We start from the raw sequence: 19,383 nt of genomic DNA on the forward strand, positions 1-19,383 counted from the left end.
AAAGCAGGGTCTCACCTGTCAGCCCCACCAGTCAAAAAGCACCTAACAATTAATCAACTAAAAATGGAACTAATACATGTTTATTCAGAAATCCAACTGTGTTTAATAAGGTTTACTCTCAGGTAAGAGTGCACAGGATTACAGCCTAAGATTTTAGTTGATTAACCAGCTGACCGAGGCTGCAACCTGCAGCACACTTTCCAGGGTCGATGCTCCAGTGGAGGAATGGGCAAACAAGCAATTTTTGCGTTTGCCTAGATACACCAAACACCAGCCTGAAGCTCACCTTGCCTCATTCCCCACATTAATTTGTACTCTTCGTTCATTTTGTTCTAATAGGAAAAATGTGCATTTCAAATGGGAAAAATGCACATTTTAAAAAAAGTACCCCAGAAAAAAATGTGCACTTTCCCCACACGAGTAAAGTGTGAAATGCACATTTTTTTTTAGCATGAGAACAAGTTCAGGAATTTGCTAGCAGTTTCAGACAACATGCTCTCCTGCTCATGTTGACATTCGATGTTATGAATGGGACACATTTACAGGATTTGAGAACATAAATTAAGTTCTTGTGCATCCCTGTTCCAGTGAACGTTGATTTAAAAAAAAAAAAACCAAGAAGGGAGAGCAGGGCCCATCAACAGTTAGCAACAGTGGATTGGGGAGGGTCCAGGGCACCGTCTTCCCCCAGTATGGTGAGATGTATTTCTATTTAAATTATAGTAATTATTTCTAAATGTGCATTTATACAAATTAATTAGCATGTGCAAACTTGATGCAATTCTGTGCCCGCCTTTCCCCTCTTTTTTGGTGATGCGTAAGTCAGGGGGTGGGCAGACTTCAGGCTTTGCGAGATCTAACTTTGTTTTTTACTGGAACCATCAGGTCCATCAAACAGAGCCAGGTGCAAGATGGTGGCAAGCTACTCTTGGAATTAAAGAGCAGGGTGTCTCTGTGCACCGACTCAGCCCAGGAATTTGTTTTCAGTCCCAGAATTGAGCTCACAGTCCTGTCACTCAAAAATCTACCTTTGGTTTTCCTCCCAAGATTTCTTCCATCTCAGCATCCTTTACCTTTCACCCGTCTTGAAAACCATTCGCCAAGGAATTTGGAGACCCTGTTGCCACATCACCAGGTGTGCCTTCCTGATGCCTTGCATGTGCTGTCATAGACAGCCAACTGTGGTTACAAACAGTGCTCAACCTTTGAGAGGGGGAGGGGGGCTTTAATGAAATCCATTACTCCCCAACTACCCCCCCCCCATGGGCCGCGGTGGCATAGTGGTTAAGATGCTGAACTGCAGACTGGAAGGTCGGCAGGTCAGCAGTTCGAGACCCGAGTGCTGCATGACGGAGTGAGCTCCCGTCTTCAGTCCCAGCTTCTGCCAACCTAGCAGTTCGAAAGCAAGAAATTGCAAGTAGATAAATAGGTACCGCCTCAGCGGGAAAGGTAACAGCGTTCCGTGCACCTCGGTGTTCAGTCATGCCAGCCACATGACCACGGAAGTGTCTTCGGACAGCGCTGGCTCTTCAGCTTAGAAACGGGGATGAGCACCGCACCCTAGAGTTGGACACGACTGGTTGGGGACACCTTTACCTTTACTTTTTTACCCCCCCCCCCATTTTATCCTAAGTATGCCGCCTGTGGCCCACAAAAGGTACAGGGGCTGAACCACTGCTGCCCCTCCCCCATAATTTTAACACAGCTTGTTGTTGTTGTTCAGTTGTTCAGTCGTGTCCGACTCTTCGTGACCCCATGGACCATAGCACGTCAGGCCTTCCTGTCCTTTTAGCCTTGTGATACGTTCCATGGGGTTTTCTTGGCAAGAATACTGGAGTGGGTTGCCATTTCCTTCTCCAGTGGACCACATTTTGTCAGAACTCTCTGCCATGACCTGTCCGTCTTGGGTGGCCCTGTACGGCATAGCTTATGGCTTCACTGAGTTACGCAAGCCCCTTCGCCACAACAAGGCAGTGATCCATGAAGGGGTAACACAGCTTACAAAGTCCTAAATACCAGTATTCGCCCTTGCTCTCAGACCTTTTTAAAAAATAAATAAATAAATAAATAAATAAATAAAGGTTCTGTTGTGTCCAGAGGCCTGGAACTCTCAGAAATAAAAATCTGGCTTCGAACCAAGCTTAGACGATGTTGAGCTTCTTTTATGGTTCCTTTCTCTCATACAGCCACAGGCAGGTTAGTCCTTACTTTGCCAGTCTATCATAAATCCTGGGATGAATTCTACATTTCATCCAGGACATTGTGGAATCCTAGCCTGGATCAAAGCATGGATCTACTGCGAATATTACAAGTTCTGATCTGTAGTATCAGCCGATTAATCAACTAAAACTTTAGTTGATTCATCTCAGCAGCATTAAAAAGTAAGGGCACACTTTAATCATGATATCAGTGTCAATGATTTTAAGAGCATCCCCTACACCCACCCAAAAGCATGGGTGTTGTTGGGCTTTTACAGGCAAGGTCTTGCTGTCAAGGGAAGCGTGAGCGATGCTTATTTTCTGAAGGGAGAGGTACTGGAACGGAAGCTAGGATGTGAGCCCGGGAAACTTACCCAAGATGGTAAGGGAAAGCCACTCTGCATATGCTCAGAGGTACTGGTCTTTATTTATAAGCAATGCTTATTTATGCTTTATTTATAATGCTTTATTTATAAGCAATGCTTATTTATGCTTTATTTATAATGCTTTATTTATAAGCAATGCTTATTTTCTAAAGAGAAAGGTACTAGAACGGAGGCTAGGATGTGAGCCTGGGAAACTTACCCAGTTCTTTTACTCTAAAAAGAATGGGGATCAGCTGAAGGTGGTGAATAGTAAGGGAAAGCCACTCTGCACATGCTCAGAGGTACTGGTCTTTATTTATAGTACATATCCTCCAATGCCTGCTATTTACTAGGAACATTTGGGGGGATCTATGCTTTTGTGGAATGCCTTAAAAAAAAGGAGATAGGTTGCACTAGATTTCCTTCCTCTGTGTTAGTAAATTCCTCATAAAAAAAAAATCTATTGGTTTGTTTACTAATAAATACCAAAGCCAGTCGTGGAAGGGTGTTGCAAAGTCAATGGAATTCAGGAGGGTGTTAATTTCCTTTCTTTTCCGTTCTGGTAAGAATTTACCAAAATTCACAAAATTCTCCATATTTGGGGCAAAGAAAATTTAAAAATTCAAAGACGGGGGGAAGGTGAAACTGACAGACTCAGCTTTCCAGGCCCAGGGCGCTTGGTTCTTGAAGTCCGGGTTTGAATCCCTGTGTATTTAACCACTTCACCGCTGAATTAGAGTCGCCACCTCTTTATTCTGGCAGGCTCCTCATCCTCAACAGCTCTATGGCTGGGAGGTACATCACGGTCTTCGCCGTGTGGGGAATACCTTACCTATCGTCCAGTGCAGACAGGTGAGAATTTCAGTCCAGTTCATATTTTATCAGAATTTACCAAAATTTACAAAGTTCTTCATATTCGGGAAAGAAAAAAAAATGTGATTTGAAACATTCAAAGGTGGGAGAAAACGAAATTGACGGATTTGCCCACCACTAGATGGAACACCTACAGCTAACATGGCCAACTTTTCAACCAACTTCTGCAGATGCACCTTTCACAGCAGTGTGGTCTGCAACAGTTAGAAGGTGGTATTGTTCATCTCCATGCTGCACTGTGATTAATCCTCAGCTAACTAAAAGGCATGGCAGTGAGGGCAGGTTAAAAAGCTAGCAATGGACAGCAGGAGGCAAAGATTTTTTTGTATTTATTTTATTTATTAAATTTCTTAATTGCCCATCTGGCTGTTCACCTGGCCACTCTGGGCGATGTACAATAATACAATAGTTTAAAACAATAAAATTCCACATTAAAACACCATATTTCTAAAAATACCCTGACCCACCCCAAATGCTTGCCTGAACAACCATGTTTTTAATGTGTGGCGGAAGCTTATTAAAGAGGGGGCATGGTGGAGTTCCCTAGGGAGGGAGTTCCACAGAGTGGGGGCCACCACAGAGAAGGCCCTCTCCCTCATCCTCACCAGCCTAGCTGTCCTGGCTGATGGGACAGAGAGAAGGCCATCCGAGGCTGATCTTGTTAAGCGGCCTGTCTGATGTTGCTGGAGGCGCTCCTTAAGATAGGCTGGGCCAGAACCATATAGGGTTTTAAAGGTCAAAGCCAACATCTTGAATTGGCCCAGAAAACAACTGGTAACCAGTGCAACTCCTTCAGCACCAGAGTGATGTGATCACGCCGGCGGCTGCCTTGAGCCGCCGCGTTCTGCACCAGCTGCAGCTTCCGAACCATCTTCGAGGGTAACCCCACGTAGAGCGTATTACAGTCATCTAGATGAGAGGAGACCAGGGCATGTACTACCAATGGGAGCAGATGGTTGGGAAGGTAGGGGTGCAGCCGCTGTATCAGATGGAGTTGGTACAGCACTGTTCAGCTCACAGCTGACACCTGAGCCTCCATGGACAGCTGGGAGTCTAAAATGACCCCCAGACTGTGGACCTGGTCTTTCAAGGGTAGCCGTACCCCATACAACACCAGGTCAACATCCCCCAACCTCCTCTTGTCTCCCACCAAAAGTACCTCAGTCTTGTCAGGGTTCAGCTTCAGCTTATTCCTCCCCATCCAGCCACTCACCATCTCCAGACATTTGGACAGGGATTCTACAGCCAACCTTGGTGAAGTTTTAAATGAGAGGTAGAGCTGTGTGTCATCCGCATATTGATGACACCGCACCCCAAACCTCCTGATGATAGCCCCCAGTGGCTTCACATAGATGTTAAATAGCCTCAGGGAGAGCATGGAACCCAGTGCCACCCCACAAGTGAGTGGCCATGGGTCTGAAACCTCCTCTCCAGTGCTACTCTCTGGTATCTACCAGAGAGGAAGGACTGGAACCACCATAATACAGTGTCTCCAATGCCCAACCCCTCCAGGTGGTCCAGGAGGATACCATGGTCAATGGTATCAAAAGCTGCTGAGAGGTCAAGGAGGACAAGGAAGGAGCATGCACCCCTATCCAGAGCCCTCCTCATATCATCCACCAAGGCGACCAAGGCCATTTCTGTCCCATGCCCAGGCCTGAAGCCCCATTGAAATAGATCTAGATAATCAGCTTCTTCCAAGTGTGCCTTCAACTGCATTGACACCACCTGCTCAATCACCTTGCCCAAAAATGGCAGATTCGAAACTGGGCAAAAGTTGTTCAGGACTTGGGGACCAAGGAGGGCTTCTTTAAGAGTGGTCTATCACTGCCTCCTTGAAGGCTGATGGCATCACCCCCTCTTCAAGGGAGGCATTCACCACCACCCTGATCCCCTCACCCAGCCTCTCTCTGCAGCTCATAATGAGCCAAGTTGGGCAGGGATCAAGTAAGCAGGTGGTCGGCCTTACAGATGAAAGCACCTTGACCACTTCATCAGAAGGAAGAAGCTGGAACCGATCCCACAAAACCGGATTGCCACAGACCACCTCTCGTTTGCTAACTGTATCCACGGCACACGAAATAACACTCCTGATCCCATCAATTTTTTTCACAAAGTGCCTTGCAAGGCCTCACAGGAGGCCTTAGAATGCTCCAGCGGTTCCTAAGCAACTGGACCGACCAGGCTCCGGACCACTTGGAACAGCCTCCTGGGACAGCACTCTGTGGATGCGATAGAGGCGGCATAGTATTCCTTTTTTGCTGCCTTCACCACCATGTGGTAGGCTGAAGATACAGCTCTAGCCCGTGTCTGATCGTCTTCGGAGCGAAACTTCCGCCACCGGCGCTCTTTCTGCAGTTGACCTTTCTGCAGTTTGTGATAGCAACAGGTGTGGGAGTTGAGAGGTCTTTAAAAAAAAACCACACAAGAGTGCTCCTGTTTTTGTCTGTGAAGTATTGGAGGAGTTTTTTGTATCTGTTTCTTTAAAGAAGGAGCACAGATGAATAGGAAAGAGGGCGAGGGCAAAAGAATCAGCAAGAGCGTGTCTGTGTGTGTGTGTGTTTGGGGGGAGGGTGTTCTGTTCATCATAGTCTTCCTCAGCCTGATGCCTTCCAGCTATGTTGGCCTATAATTCCCACCATTCCTAATGGTCATGCTGCCAGGGAGGATGTGAGTTGTAGTCCAACATGGCTGGAAAGCACCAGCTTAGGGAAATCTGGCTTTCTCCACCATTGATTATGGTGTGGCTGTGTAATGGATGAGGCAGCTGCTGGAAACCAATCCATGTTTAGCGGGGGGGGGGGGGCTGCACTGCATTTCAGCTCTAGGGATGCGATACCCGAGGCGAGCACTGAACTCCAGACCAACCCATGTTGGGAAAATGAGCTTTCGGTGAGCTGATGTGAACCTGAAAGTGTTATAGCGGAGATCCAAAAAACAAAAACAGTAATGACCTTCCTTGCAAGGGAGCACAATCTTGAAAGCCCCTTCTGCCAATTCCAGGAGAGTGAGAATGTAAATAACAAACCAAAAAAAAATCCCTGCCATCCATAGCCATTTGGAGGTACAGAGATGTACGAATCAGCAAAATTTGACCTTGACAAAGTTCTTCAGATTCCACCTCGAAGCTCATTCTGTCTCGTGTCTGTATCAGATGGCAAGCTTTGGTTTTCTTCTTTTTGTACAAAAATGTGTGTGTATTTTCATACACATTTTTCCAAATGTACATATCAATTGTGCACATCTTTGAAATGCATGCATTCTTCTCCCATTAATTAAAGTACGTTAGCGTGCATTTTTCAAAAGTACACGTTTTCATGCAAATTTTTCAAACATACACATGCTGTCAAGGATGTACAGACTGTGTGCTGTAGATTCTCAGGTGCCTTTCACTCTGTTGTTTGATGGAATTATATTGTTTTAGTTTCCAAATTTGCACAAATTCACATTAGCACAAAATTGAATGTGCACAAATTTGCATGTGCACAAATTCCCCCCAAATGTGCATTTTCCTATTTTAGCCTGTGGAGGAAATGTACATTTTGTTGTTGTTGTTGTTGTTGTTCTACATTGCATATTTTTCTATGAGAAAAAAATTGCGCTAATTTCCCAAAACTTAGAAAAATGGTCTGCAAGTCCATGGAATCTGGTCTACTGTGGAATTCATGGGTCTGCTGCAGAATCCGCAGGGCGGATTCATAAAAATCTCAACTCATTTGGTTCCGAACTGATTTCTCCAACATCCACATATGCTGTTGAATGCATTTATTTTTGGGGTCCATGAATCAGATGCCAGACTTGGAAATGTACAGACTTCGACTGCAGATTTCATTCAAGTCCATGTTCAGTCCAGAAGGTAAGAACCAGATAAATCCTGATAAAAAACAAACTGAAATGATTTTTTCATACATCCCTATTTGAGGGGTGGGCAAGGAGGCCGTTCAAGGCATATGTATATAAAAGCACCGAAGCTGCTCTAGGCAGGCAGGGTGACATAACTTCGGGGGGGGGGGTGCGTCACAGAGAGATTGGTGGTGGAAGCGGAGAAAAGACGTGGCATTAATCTTTCCAGTTGCCTCCCCAAGGATGAAGAAGAACAAATGGAAATTACTTGGCATAACACAATGCAGGCAGCAAGGGAGAACTCTGGCCCAGCACTGCACTGAGGATGAGACACACAGAAGCTGCAGCTTGATGGGCTGACTTCCTTTTACAATTACCTGGACACCACAGCAATTTAGGCTGGAGACAGAAAGATCATCCTGAAGTGGGGTGATGGTGGCACGACAAAACCACCTTTTCCAGTAGTTACTCATATAACTCCATCAGTTCACATGGTGCTTTACAGAGTATATCAAAAGCAAAAAATAAAAGTGGGGCAGGGGAGACAGTTCCCTGCCCCCAGAAGCTTACAATCTCCAGTGCAAATGACAAAGTTACACCATGATTCCTTTTCCCTAGTTGGTTGGTTTTTCCCAAGGAAAAGTGCACACAGAAAGCTGGAATCTTTAGTGGAGGACTAACCAGGAAGAGCGGGGGGGTGTTAGAAGGGGCTTCTTCGCCCTTTCTCTCCAAGATGTTTGTATCTTTTGTCCCACTGCTAGGAAAAACAGGTGGCAGGGAAAGAGTTAAGCACCATGACCACCTACAACATACACCCACACATGCACCCCTCCAGCCTTCTGCTAAGGTTTCCAGTCTCCCATAGATTGTTTCCCTTGGTGAGGAACAAACCATCACGGAATTACTAGTGCTGGGCTGAAAATTTATTCCACTTTTTTTTCAAGCATTTTCATTTCGTTTGATGGGAAAGAAATAGCTTCCCCAAAAAATTTAAATGAGAAGGACATTTTGGTGAAGTTCTCGTGGGTCGGGTGCATGGTTCTTGTGCTTAGTTACGAGATGGCTGAATGGCGTGCTGGGGAACTGAAGATTCAGGACAAAGACCCATAGGACATCAATCAGCATAAAATGTGCAAATAGCCATTTATATCTATTTATGCACAATTAGAAATAATTAATAGCACATATTTAAATTCAACAGAACACAAAGCCAGCCATTTAATTTCTCATGCAAATCACGTCAAATAAAATACATTCTTCAACGAATTTGCACCCTGACTCAGATCATCCCAAATCAGTCACTCCTCTTAAATGACAATTTATTTGCAATCTCTCGCCATTTTTTCTCCCACTTTTCACGCTCCCTGGACCCCACAGGAAAATCTTGCCCTCTCTCTTGCCCGCCTGGAGGAAAATTACCCCCGTCTCTTGCAATTCAGCTTAGAAGAAAAGCTTCCATTGGAATCAATGAAAGGTGGGTTTTTTTCTTTCCTAAGTATAATTGCCATGCAAGGGGAGATGGGGGGAAGGAAGCACAGCATGAAGGGAGGGGAGAATTGACCCTTCCCAACTGGAATCTTCCTGGAAACCTCTCCACTGTATGCCAATTAAGCTCAGGAAAAAAACAAGTAGGCACCAATGGAATATTTTTTAAAGACCTTAATTGCCTTGTGGGGGGCTGGCGGGGGGGGTGGAGGGGTGGGGGGAGTGTGATCCAGCATGTGGGGAGGGAGGAACTGACCCTTCCCAGCTGTAATCTCCCTTGAAAATCACCCCCTGCATGGCAAATTAAGCTAAGAAAGAAACCTTCCATTGGCATGAATGGACACTCAAGGCTCTAAAGAATAGATTTGGGGCTGGGGCCCCATAGCCCCAGGCTTAGAAACTCCTGTGCAGGTGTGTGTGAGTGCCCTGTCTTTCACTGCACAAACATCTCAGGCACTCCGCTGCTTCCCCAGGTTCCTGCATTTCAATTAAAGCCCAGGAGAAGTGTCATGATATCACTCCTCCCATGGGCTTTTTTCCCGATCAGGAAGTGTGGGCAGCTGAGGAGGCTGCCAAGCAATGGGGAAAGAAGAAATCGCACAGCCCCCTCCACCACCTTGCAATGATAAGATATGCTCAAAAACACCATCCAAAGAGGTTCTAAAGCAGCCTGAGAATAGGGATGTTGGAGAATTCCGCCACGGACCCCGATGAGGCCGGATTCCAGGAGTCCTGTCCAGGTCGGCTCCTCCACGCGGTGATCCTGCGGCTCCACAGCGCTGGCGATATGGCCGGCCACCATTGCCATGCCGTGTTGCTGTGCTAAGTCCGGACGCAAATGGTGTCCACTACGCCATTTGTGTCCCTGTTTTTTCACATGATAGGCTACGCAAATATCTACGTAAATATAATTTGTGTAGCCGTGAAAACAGGGACGCAAATGGCGTAGTGGACGCCATTTGCGTCTGGAAGCGATACGGCACGGCTATGGCAGCTGGCTTTGCAGGATCACCACAGAGCAGAGCCAGCCTGGATGGATTCCGGGGGGGTTGGATCGCCTCCCCCCCCCCCCGTGGACCACTGCAGCTGGAACGGGGTAAGTGATCAACCCACCCCTACCTGAGAATGAGGCAGAAGAACGGAAGCCTCTTTCACAGGGGACGAATTCCTGGAGGAGAAGGCTATCGATGGCTACTAGTCCTGATGGCTATATGCTACCTCCAGAATCAGAGGCAGTGTGCCTATGTGCACCAGTTGTTGGAGAACATGGGCAGGAGGGTGCTGTTGCACTCGTGTCCTGCTTGTGGGTTCCTGGTCGGCAGCTGGTTGGCCACTGTGAGAACAGAACGCTGGACTAGATGGACCTCTGGTCTGATCCAGCAGGGCTCTTCTTCTGTTCTGATGTTCTTCTTATGAAGAAAACTTTCAGGGAATTGGAACACAAATTTTGGCAAAGCAGGACTAGGCATTACACAAAACCTGTATTTTGGTCTTCAGTTTAGGCAGCTGGGGAGATTAACTGTGAATCACTGCAAAACCCTGCAAGAATTCCAGGTGTGACCAAGCAGGACAAGCGGGCCTCCTTCATAGAACCCTTCAGCTCCTTGCAGGGAAAGAAAAAGGATATTCTCTCCAGCCTTCAACAAAGCCATGGAATCTAAATATATCACCTCCATGGGCACAGATACAACTTTCTTTTCAAAAGATCTGTCAGCACCACTCACGGACCGTGCTGTGAATTGCCAAAGGGTGGCCGGGGAGGGCGGGGAGCAACCTCCAGACTTCTCCTCTGCACTTGCAGGTGAGCATCAAGCCAGAGCATGTGCTGGGCAAGTGGAAAAATTGACTGGAGTACCAACCCATGAAAGATGGAACGGAAGCAGAGAACGAGAGCATGGAGGGAGAAAAGCTGATGCGAGATTCTGGGTGGGGAAAGAAAGGGGCTACCTGGTTCCTGGGTATGTGGAATGAAGGGGGGATGCAGACCAGGAATGAATGCATGAATAGGGTCAGTGGAGGCTAGTGAAGCACCTTGGAGAGCTCCTTTGGAGTTCTGACTGGTACAGACTGAAACCTAAAGTGGATTCACCGCCCCACTGACATTGGAGCGACTAGTTTTTTGAGCACGATGGTGGGCAACAGCTGCAGGAGGCCCCGCCACCACCTGCCACCATTTCGTGCCCGAAACCTCTGCTGCAGTGTGCACCTGGCTCCTTCTCCCCCTTCCTGGGTCCCGGGAGAGGGAGCAAGTTGCGCACGGCAGCAGGGTCACTGTGCGCAAATTGGAGGACAAGAGAGGGGCGGCTCACCTCTCATCCGCCATATTGCCCACAGTGGGGTCACTATGCGCGCAGGTCTTTCATTCTCCCTCCCAACCCTGGGAGGGAGAACAAAGCACTTGCGTATAGCGGCCCCACTGGATGTGAAATGGAGGGCGGGGGGGAGTGGCACCCCCACTCTTCTCATCCTCCTGTCCCGCCACTGCCACTGCAGTATCGGGGACAGAAGAAGGATAGGGGAGTGGCGCGCCCCTCTCCTCCTCCCATCTTGGCTGCCATGGCGGTGGCAGCAGCAGCAACAGTGGGTCAAAAGGACGACGAGAGGGAAGCCCCACTCGTCCCCCTCCTGTCTCACTATTGCTGCTGCCACCGTGGCAGTGAGAACAGGAGCAGCACAACAGCAAGGATGCATGAGAGGGGCTCCCCCCTCCCTCCTGCCCTCACCAGCATGCTGCTGTAAAATCCACCAGCTGGCCGACTCGGCAAGAGCCAAGTCGAGCCCGCAGGCAGATGGTTGGCCCAGAGTCTGGGGGGCTGAGCTTGCGAAAGCTCGCCGAGCTCCACCCCCCAAACAGATTCCTCCAACATCCCTAATCTGTCTGGAGATAAATGTGCAAACAGGTATTACAAAATCAGTTTCCTTGTGAGTCCTGGAGATGGAGTCCATCTCCAGGACTCACAAGGACACTGATGCAGGGAAAGGGCTGCCCTTCTGAAATGCACGACCGCTCTGGAAAGGGGAGAGTGGGAAAAACATTCCTTCCTGCAAGCAGCTCCTTCGGTTGCTTGTGCTGCCCAGCTGGCCTTTGTTCAAAGGCACGAAAGTGGTTGTGGCCAGACTTGGAGGCCATCGGGTTGCCCGTAAGTTCTTTCTCGGCTTTTCCTTGCCATCAAGAGAAATCAGGAAGAGGCTGAAAGTTTGGTGACCAGTAGGGATGGGGAAGACATTTTTCTGTTTGCATTTTAATGCAAACTTACCTAAGGTCACCATTTTGAAGCAATCCACAAACCGAAACTCAGCTGTCCATCATCAAAAGCCCCACTTCTCTGGATTTTGCAATGGAATTCTCCCATGAAAACAATGCATACAAAGATGTGCATATTATGGAAATATGCACGCAAAATGCCTGTATTTGGGACAATAACCTTTCAAAATGCTTTCGGTTTGGACAATTGCTTGCAGAAAATGTGTGCATTAGGCCAAATGGTGCACACAAAATGCATATATTGGGAGAAATGTGCACAAAAAATCGTACACATTTTCATGCAAACCGTTTTTAAAAATCTCAAATTTGGAGTGGGGGGAGAACCAAATTTAAAGTTAAAAGAATGAGAAATGGAGAGAAACTGAAAAGGATAGATCCGTCTACCCCCTAGTTACTAGTAGATATTTAAGGAAAAAATACACCACACTGACTCAAGACAGTGGCTGATCAGTTCTATTTTCACGGATGTCCTTGTGAGCAGAACAGAACCTGTGCGACTCAGGATGGCTACATGAACCCTCACGATCAGAGGCCACTGAGTACCAGCGGCAGGGAAGCGATGTTGCTTTCATTCACTGCCTGTGGGCATCCTGGAGGCATGCTGGTTGGCCGCTATGGGAACTTGAATGCCAGCCAGTGCGGACCTTTGGTCTGATCCAGCTGGAACCTTCATATGTTCTTATACAAGCCCAGTTTAATTTCCAGCTTACTTTCCCTGATACCAGAGTAGTTCTCCAGGATTCCACCACATACGCTCCTAGCTGAACTCTTGCAACAAACATGGCAAAGCTCATCTCTACAGCCGTGTCAATCCACCTGCTGACTGCACACATATATGCACACACATCACAAGGAATTCCCAGATCTGTTGCTATGGGGAGTCATTCCTGGAATGTCAACTGTCTCTAGATTTTAGAGCTCAGCTGTTGCCATACCTCTGAAGTATAACCAACAGAACTCCTCTGCTGTATAACCGTCTGATGATGCCACTGTTCCAATGCTCGGACAACATACCTACAAGGTACTCCATGACCCACGCCAGCTTATGGGTACTACTCCCCTATTTTAAAACACTGCCCTGGGACATTTTAGGGGATGCTTTCATTTAGTGACAACATCATGCAAAGAAAAAAAAGGGGGGGGGAACATCCACAAGTGCTGTACAAAATCAATTAGTTTTTTAGATTTTTTTAAAAAACTAGAGATCGGACTTGTACACTTTTTATCTTGAGGCATATAATTGAAGACAAATCTGCTTATGCATGTCTTTCCCGTGTAACTTAGCCTACCATCTTATGCACAGTATATCTGATGTATTTGTTCTCTACATTTATGTTTTTATGATCTGATAAATAATAACAAAGACATAATAATTATTATGCTTTTTAAGTTTACCCCATGTGTTTCAAGCCTGCTCTTGTTTCTGGATCAGGCAAACATCCCCTGGCAGATGAGGCAACTGTGTGCAGACCTGCAGTGGAGAACATTCACTGCTGTGCAGGAACTGAAAGCAGTGGGTGAAGGTATCCTTGAGCATCTCAGCAAATCTCCGGATTGCCTTAAAGGGGAAAGACTTAGAGAACTGCAGGATTGTCTTGGGGAATTTCACTGGTCTTTTCGCTTGTTCCTCCCAAACAGGAGCCCCCAAATTCATTCCAAGCTTGGACACTACTGTAAAACTCCAATCCTGTGCACAGTCACTTGCGAGTAAGTCTCATTGAATTCCATGGGACTTACTTCTGAGGAGACATGTGTAGGATCAGGCTGTACAAGAGTCTCGCTTCTGCTCATTTCTTTCATTAAATTCCATGAAGGTGGCAGCTGTTTTGTTTTGTTTCGGTGGGTTTTAAATTCTTTCTTTTTTTTTTAATGTTAGAACAAGATCTTTTAAAACAGCTTTGACTTGTCTTATGTATGCCTCCCTGAGTGTTTTGGGAAGGAAATCCAGAAACAAATATGAGACTCGACAATATGGATCTTAGACGGGAGGGCTGGGGACCAAATCCCCCCCACTGGGAGCGTCAGCTGCCAACCCCAGCTGCCAATCCAGAGGCAAGAGATGGGATGGCGTGGTGTCCAAGGCAGCGGGACTTGCTTCACGGTCTCTTATATTGGAAAGGTAGGGATGTTCCTGGATGACCAGCTAGGACCCCACAACCTGGAGCAATGAAAAGTGACCGGGATGGAGCAGACTTCTGCCTGTACTGCAGCAACTCTCTTGGCACATGAGCAGTTGTTCTCTCTCTCGCACGCCACAGTTCCTACTGCAGTTCATGCTTTACCTACAGATACACCGCACCACCACCCCCCAACACACATACCCCTTTGGTAGAGAGGGAGAGAGAAAGGCAAGGGAGAAGAGAGGGATTTCTCCTTTCTCCAGCTCCCATCTTTCCTTCCCCCCTGCTCTCTTCCTACAGCAGATGAGTCATTTGTCTGCAACCCTCTTTCAAACCATCTCTCCTAATATTCTGTATCAAATCAAAAGCCTTTCCCATTTGGCAGCACAGCCGACCCTGCAGAAAGCAACCTTAACTTGTCTCTGGCAAGCAAGCAAAGACTCTTCAGGAGGAATCCGCCAGCCGCCCTTAGAAACCCGCTACTCCGCTCTCTGCCTCATCGACAGCTCAGCTCGTGGCTATCTGATGGGGGGCACCGACATCGCTGCGGGGAGGAGGGCTGCAAGCCACGCCAGGAGCATGCTGCTCGAGGAGGAACCGCGTGCACCATCAGAGCCTGCGTGCCACTAGTGTCGTGCAAGGGCGCCTGCTGAGGCTGCTTTGAACACGTGGCTGTGCAAGGATACACACACAGGGGCAGGGGGGACAAGCAGCCACTTGGGGGGCTTGTTTTTAATTAAGTCCGTTTGCCTCTTTGCTCAGTTCAGGCGGAAGCATCGCCGTCATTCCAGCGCCGGGAGAAAGTGACAAAACAAGATCAGGCAGCCCGTTCTTAGGGAAAACCCAAGGGTGGAAACAGATTGTCCTTGTTGTTGCTTCCCAACCCCCAAAGAGGTGGTATGATAGAGGCATCAATGACCACAGTGTGCCCGTTCATCTGGCCAAACAGGCATTGCAGGTTTCTGTACTGCATCAAGAACCTGCAAAACCTGTTTGAACAGGGGTGGCGGCCAGACAATAGGAAGGAGCGTGTGTGGCAACGGCGATGATGCCCCCATCATACCACCCTTGAGTCTCTTAAGAATGACTTGCCGCTCTACATCCTGAGAGTACATTTGACACCCTGGATCAGGGGTGCTGCTGCCTCCCAGGCAGCATTGCTCGCCATTCCCTATAAGGACGAGCAAAGCCAATTCTGAGCGATGTTTTGCCAGTGGAGGCTGGTGGCTCCCATTTGGCAGGGCTGTAAATCCATGCTGGGTTTCAGTCACAACTAGCCAGAACACTAACGGAGCTATCCAAGGTGCTGAACCAGAATGGATTCACAGCCCCACCGAAATCAGAGCCACCAGCCTCCACCGAGTTTTACAGAACCGCAGACCTCCCTAAGCCATCAGCTTGGGACCACTCACAGACGGGAAGGGCCATCTCTCAGCAGCAGAGCATGTGCTCTGCGTGAAACCGGTCCCAGGTCCGATGCAGGATCAGCTAACAGACAATGGGGAAAGATCTCTGCCTGAGACCCTGGAGACCCCGCCAGCCAGAGCAGACAAAACTGAGCTCGAAAGGTGGGGCAGGGTCTGACCTGGTCCAAGGCGACTTCAAAGGCTCCATCCTATGAATGCTTGCGGCTTAGGCACCAGATGTCTTGAGCAGCAGGCCGGCGTGACATGGGACCACATGCGACACTTGCCTCCAGCCCTTGTTGGTGGCTTGTTTCATTAGAGAAGAGAGCCCAGCCCAGTCATCTCTGCAGATGAAACCACAGGTGCTGAAATGTTGCCACGTCTCAGGGTTATGCCTCACAGGCTCTTTTCACACATGAGGTTTAAAGCCATGGTTGGCTTGCACGTCCCCCATCTGTAATTTGGAAGCGAGACCTGCAGCGGCTGTTCTGCTGCGAATGCGTGCGCCTCCGTTTTCTTTCCCCCATTGAAAGTGTTCTCACATGCCCTCAAACCACACCGCAGAGGCTCAGGTGCACGTGAAGGATCATGTGTGAAAATGCCCCCTGTCTTTGTTTTTAATCTTTTTTACCCAGCCCAGATTTTCAGTTTATTGAGGGATGACAATTTGCAGAGGTAGAATTGTCAGCTTTTCTTTCTTTCTTTCTTTCTTTCTTTCTTTCTTTCTTTCTTTTTAAACTGGCTTTGCTCCTGGGTTTTTAACAACAGTCTCACACAAATGTAACGGGCAAAGCTTTCCCAAGCATGGGGAGAAGTGGCAAGCTCATTTTGACCAGCTCCATTTCTGTGCATCAGGTTGCTGTTAAAGGCACAGGAGCGGGGCCATTCAAAAAAAAACACACATGGCTATCATATATCCAAGGTGCAATCTGTGCTACAGTCGTCTATCCAGATTAATGGCACTGATTCAAGGCGCACAGTTGCACCAGCATCCCAGCAGAAGTGCTAAGCGCATTTAATGCACAGTGGTGCTCGTCCCACTTCTGGGGTTGTTTCGGACAGGTGCTCTGGAACCCAGCTTGAGCGCATGAGAGGAGTGCTCATGCAACATCTTTGCACATTAGGAACATGGGAAGCCACCTCATACAGAGCCAGACCCTCGCTCCATCTAGCCCGGTTGTGTCAACACTGACTGGCAGCTGCTCTCCAGCGTTTCAGGCAGGATTCATTCCTACCTCTCCCTGGAGGTGGTAGGGATTGAACCTGGGACCTTGTGCTTCCAAAGCAGGTGCTCTGCCACTGAGCCTCAGCCTGAGCCCTGAAACTCTGCTAGCTTGTCAGGAAGAGAAGCAGCCTGTCATGCACCCAAGGCTCTCAGAAACTGGAGCCGGGGGACTGGTTGCAAGCAACGGAGGACCAGCTTCCTTGACCAATGGCATAAAAGAAGCACTATGGTAGGAGAAGCTGCCCTTGTCAAAATTCCCTCTCCTTCTGCTCAGCTACTGAACCGGCAGGAAGCCCTGACCTCTTTGGCCTCTGGCCTTTCTAATGGGCCTTGTGCGGTCCCTGAACTGAAAAGTTTTCTGACCTGGGCTGGTTCACAAACCAGAGAGCACCATTGCTTTGCTGACGTTCACAATATCTTGAACCAAGTTCAGGTGGACAACCTTGGATTTGGGGGAGAGGCTACGCAAGTCTGAGGACTCACACAAGGCCCTTTTCGGGGTCCTGGGTTCGAAGGCGGCGACCCTAGGCATGCCAACTTAGCGCCACTGAGTGTGGTTGGATTTACTCCTGCAGAAACATACACACGAGAGGACTGCACAGTTTAAAAACAAAACATGAGGTCTACCTCTTGCGGCTTGACAGGGATGATCAGACTTGGCAAAGATCTGGACCTCGCTCTCCCCTCCGCCACCTCCCTTGCTCACACACAGAATTCTAAACGCTCGGGGCCATTGTGGCTGTTGTTTCTAAAGGCACCTACGCCATCCATTCTACACCACTGCCCCACATTATCCTGACCTCAAAGTTGGGGGGCGGGGGAAGCAACACATTGCTTCCATTTTTAATCAGGATTATCGCTATTATTTTAGAGCCCAAAGCTCACGGAACACTTTGCTCTCCCCGGCTTTTGCACACGACGACAGCCAAGCGCACCAGAGAGATGGGCGAACAGCAGCGGTTTCCCTAATCAAACTTTCCTCCCAGCTGCCAAAGCAACGCAGAGCCAGACGGCAGCATTAACCCAGGAGACGGTACCTTTAGCTCAGGGGGACGTGAAGCGAGCGGCCAGCAGGAGCCCGTCCAAGGATGAGGATGCTACGGCAACGTTCCAGAGGCGCTCGGGTTCCTCCTGCTTCCCTCTGCAGCCAGAGCGTTCAGCGGCCCAGACCAACTGGGCTGGAAATGCATTCAGCGATCATTTGCAGGATCTCAGACTCCACCTCCGGCAGCTGCAATTGGTCCCCACTCCTGGGCTAGCCCATCTTGGCTGGAGTGCAGCCTCCCTCACTCCTTAACCGCTGTTATTATCGAGAGCATCGGGAAGGGCGAATTATGTGTTCTGTAGACAAGCTCTGGATCTCGGGATGTGCCTGTTGGTGTCAAGGCAAACAAATGGGATTCTCCGGCTGAGGCTGGAACAGGAGGGACCACGTGCCACGCAGAGCCCCTGGGCTGCTTTGAGAAGTGCTTCCCACTCAACAGCACATCTTCCCTGTTAACGATTCCCTTGGGCACCCAGCTGAATTCTGCAACCTGTGTTGCCGTGCGCCGCCTGGGGGGTTTTTTGGAAAGGCAGTCTAGAAATGCTCAAAATAAATAAATACATATTATGCAAATGGGGCATCGTTTATTCCTGGGAGACTTACGATTTGGCGGAATTTGTTCTGGCTTCCCTGATCCCAGGGAAGAGGAGGGACACAGGGATTAGTATAAAGCAAGGGTGGGCATCTTGTAGTCCGCCAACTTCTGGAGGGTCATGACTCCCATCAGCCCTAGTCAGCATACCCAATGGTGAGGGATGATGGGGGTTGTAGGCCAAAAGAAGTTGCCCACCCCTGTTGTAAAGGCTTCTGAAGCTACATCCTTTGACAATTAGTGAAAAGGTAAGCCACTCCTTGACTTCAGAGATTTCAGCAAGCATTGCGTCGCAAGCCTATTTTTGCAGCCATAAGGGCTAAAAACTTGCTTTTTCTTTTTCTTTTCTTTTTTTAAATGAAGCTGAAAAGCTCAGCAAGCTGGATTCTGAACAAAATACAGAATATTTTACTGTATTACGGTTCTTACCTGAGAACCACTGAATTACAGTTAGCAGCTTCTCAATGAATTACCCTCAGGACCTGGGCTGAGTCTCTGCCTACAATGGCTAGCCCTGGATTCTGCTAGACAGGAAGGGGTAGAAGCAGGTTGCTGTCCCAATGGAATCTTGCTTGAGCAACAAGGGCTTCCTGAGCTCTGGTGTGTTCCTGAATCCTTGGTTATTTGTTGTCCCTGATTTCTGGCTCACTTCTCAATCCTGTCTCCTGCTAGGGTGGCCAGGTATCCTACTTTACAGAGGACAGTCCTCTATTGGAAGGCATCCTGTAGTCAAAGTGCTGTCCGGTCCCCATCTGCCTTAAAAGGCAGAGGAGGAACCTTGAATTCACCCATCCACAGTTATCACCTGGATGGCAGACTGAGCAGACACACCACTCACCTGGCCATGAGGCCCTTTCTTGGGATGTCAAGCCATTGCTTCAGTTCCTACCCTCTGGAGCAAAAGAAAATAAATTAGCTCCATCATCGATTGATGTGTCCCTTCCAGTATTTGAAGATGGCCATCCT

General features: G+C 48.3%; 1 protein-coding gene across 1 annotated transcript in view; it reads right to left on the reverse strand.

Moving 5' to 3' along the window:
* The window catches only part of ZMAT4 (zinc finger matrin-type 4), a 302,363-nt gene extending 284,425 nt beyond the window's left edge, over nucleotides 1-17,938 (reverse strand). The window contains exon 1 of the mRNA XM_084808203.1: nucleotides 17,818-17,938. The gene's annotated coding sequence lies outside the window, so the exon portion shown is untranslated. The remainder of the gene's footprint in view (nucleotides 1-17,817) is intronic.
* Nucleotides 17,939-19,383: the final 1,445 nt, after the last annotated feature.

This window comes from Heloderma suspectum, chromosome 6, assembly GCF_057233095.1.
Source record: "Heloderma suspectum isolate Gila_16-S chromosome 6, 16-S_ref, whole genome shotgun sequence".
In the NCBI taxonomy this organism is placed as follows: domain Eukaryota; kingdom Metazoa; phylum Chordata; class Lepidosauria; order Squamata; family Helodermatidae; genus Heloderma; species Heloderma suspectum.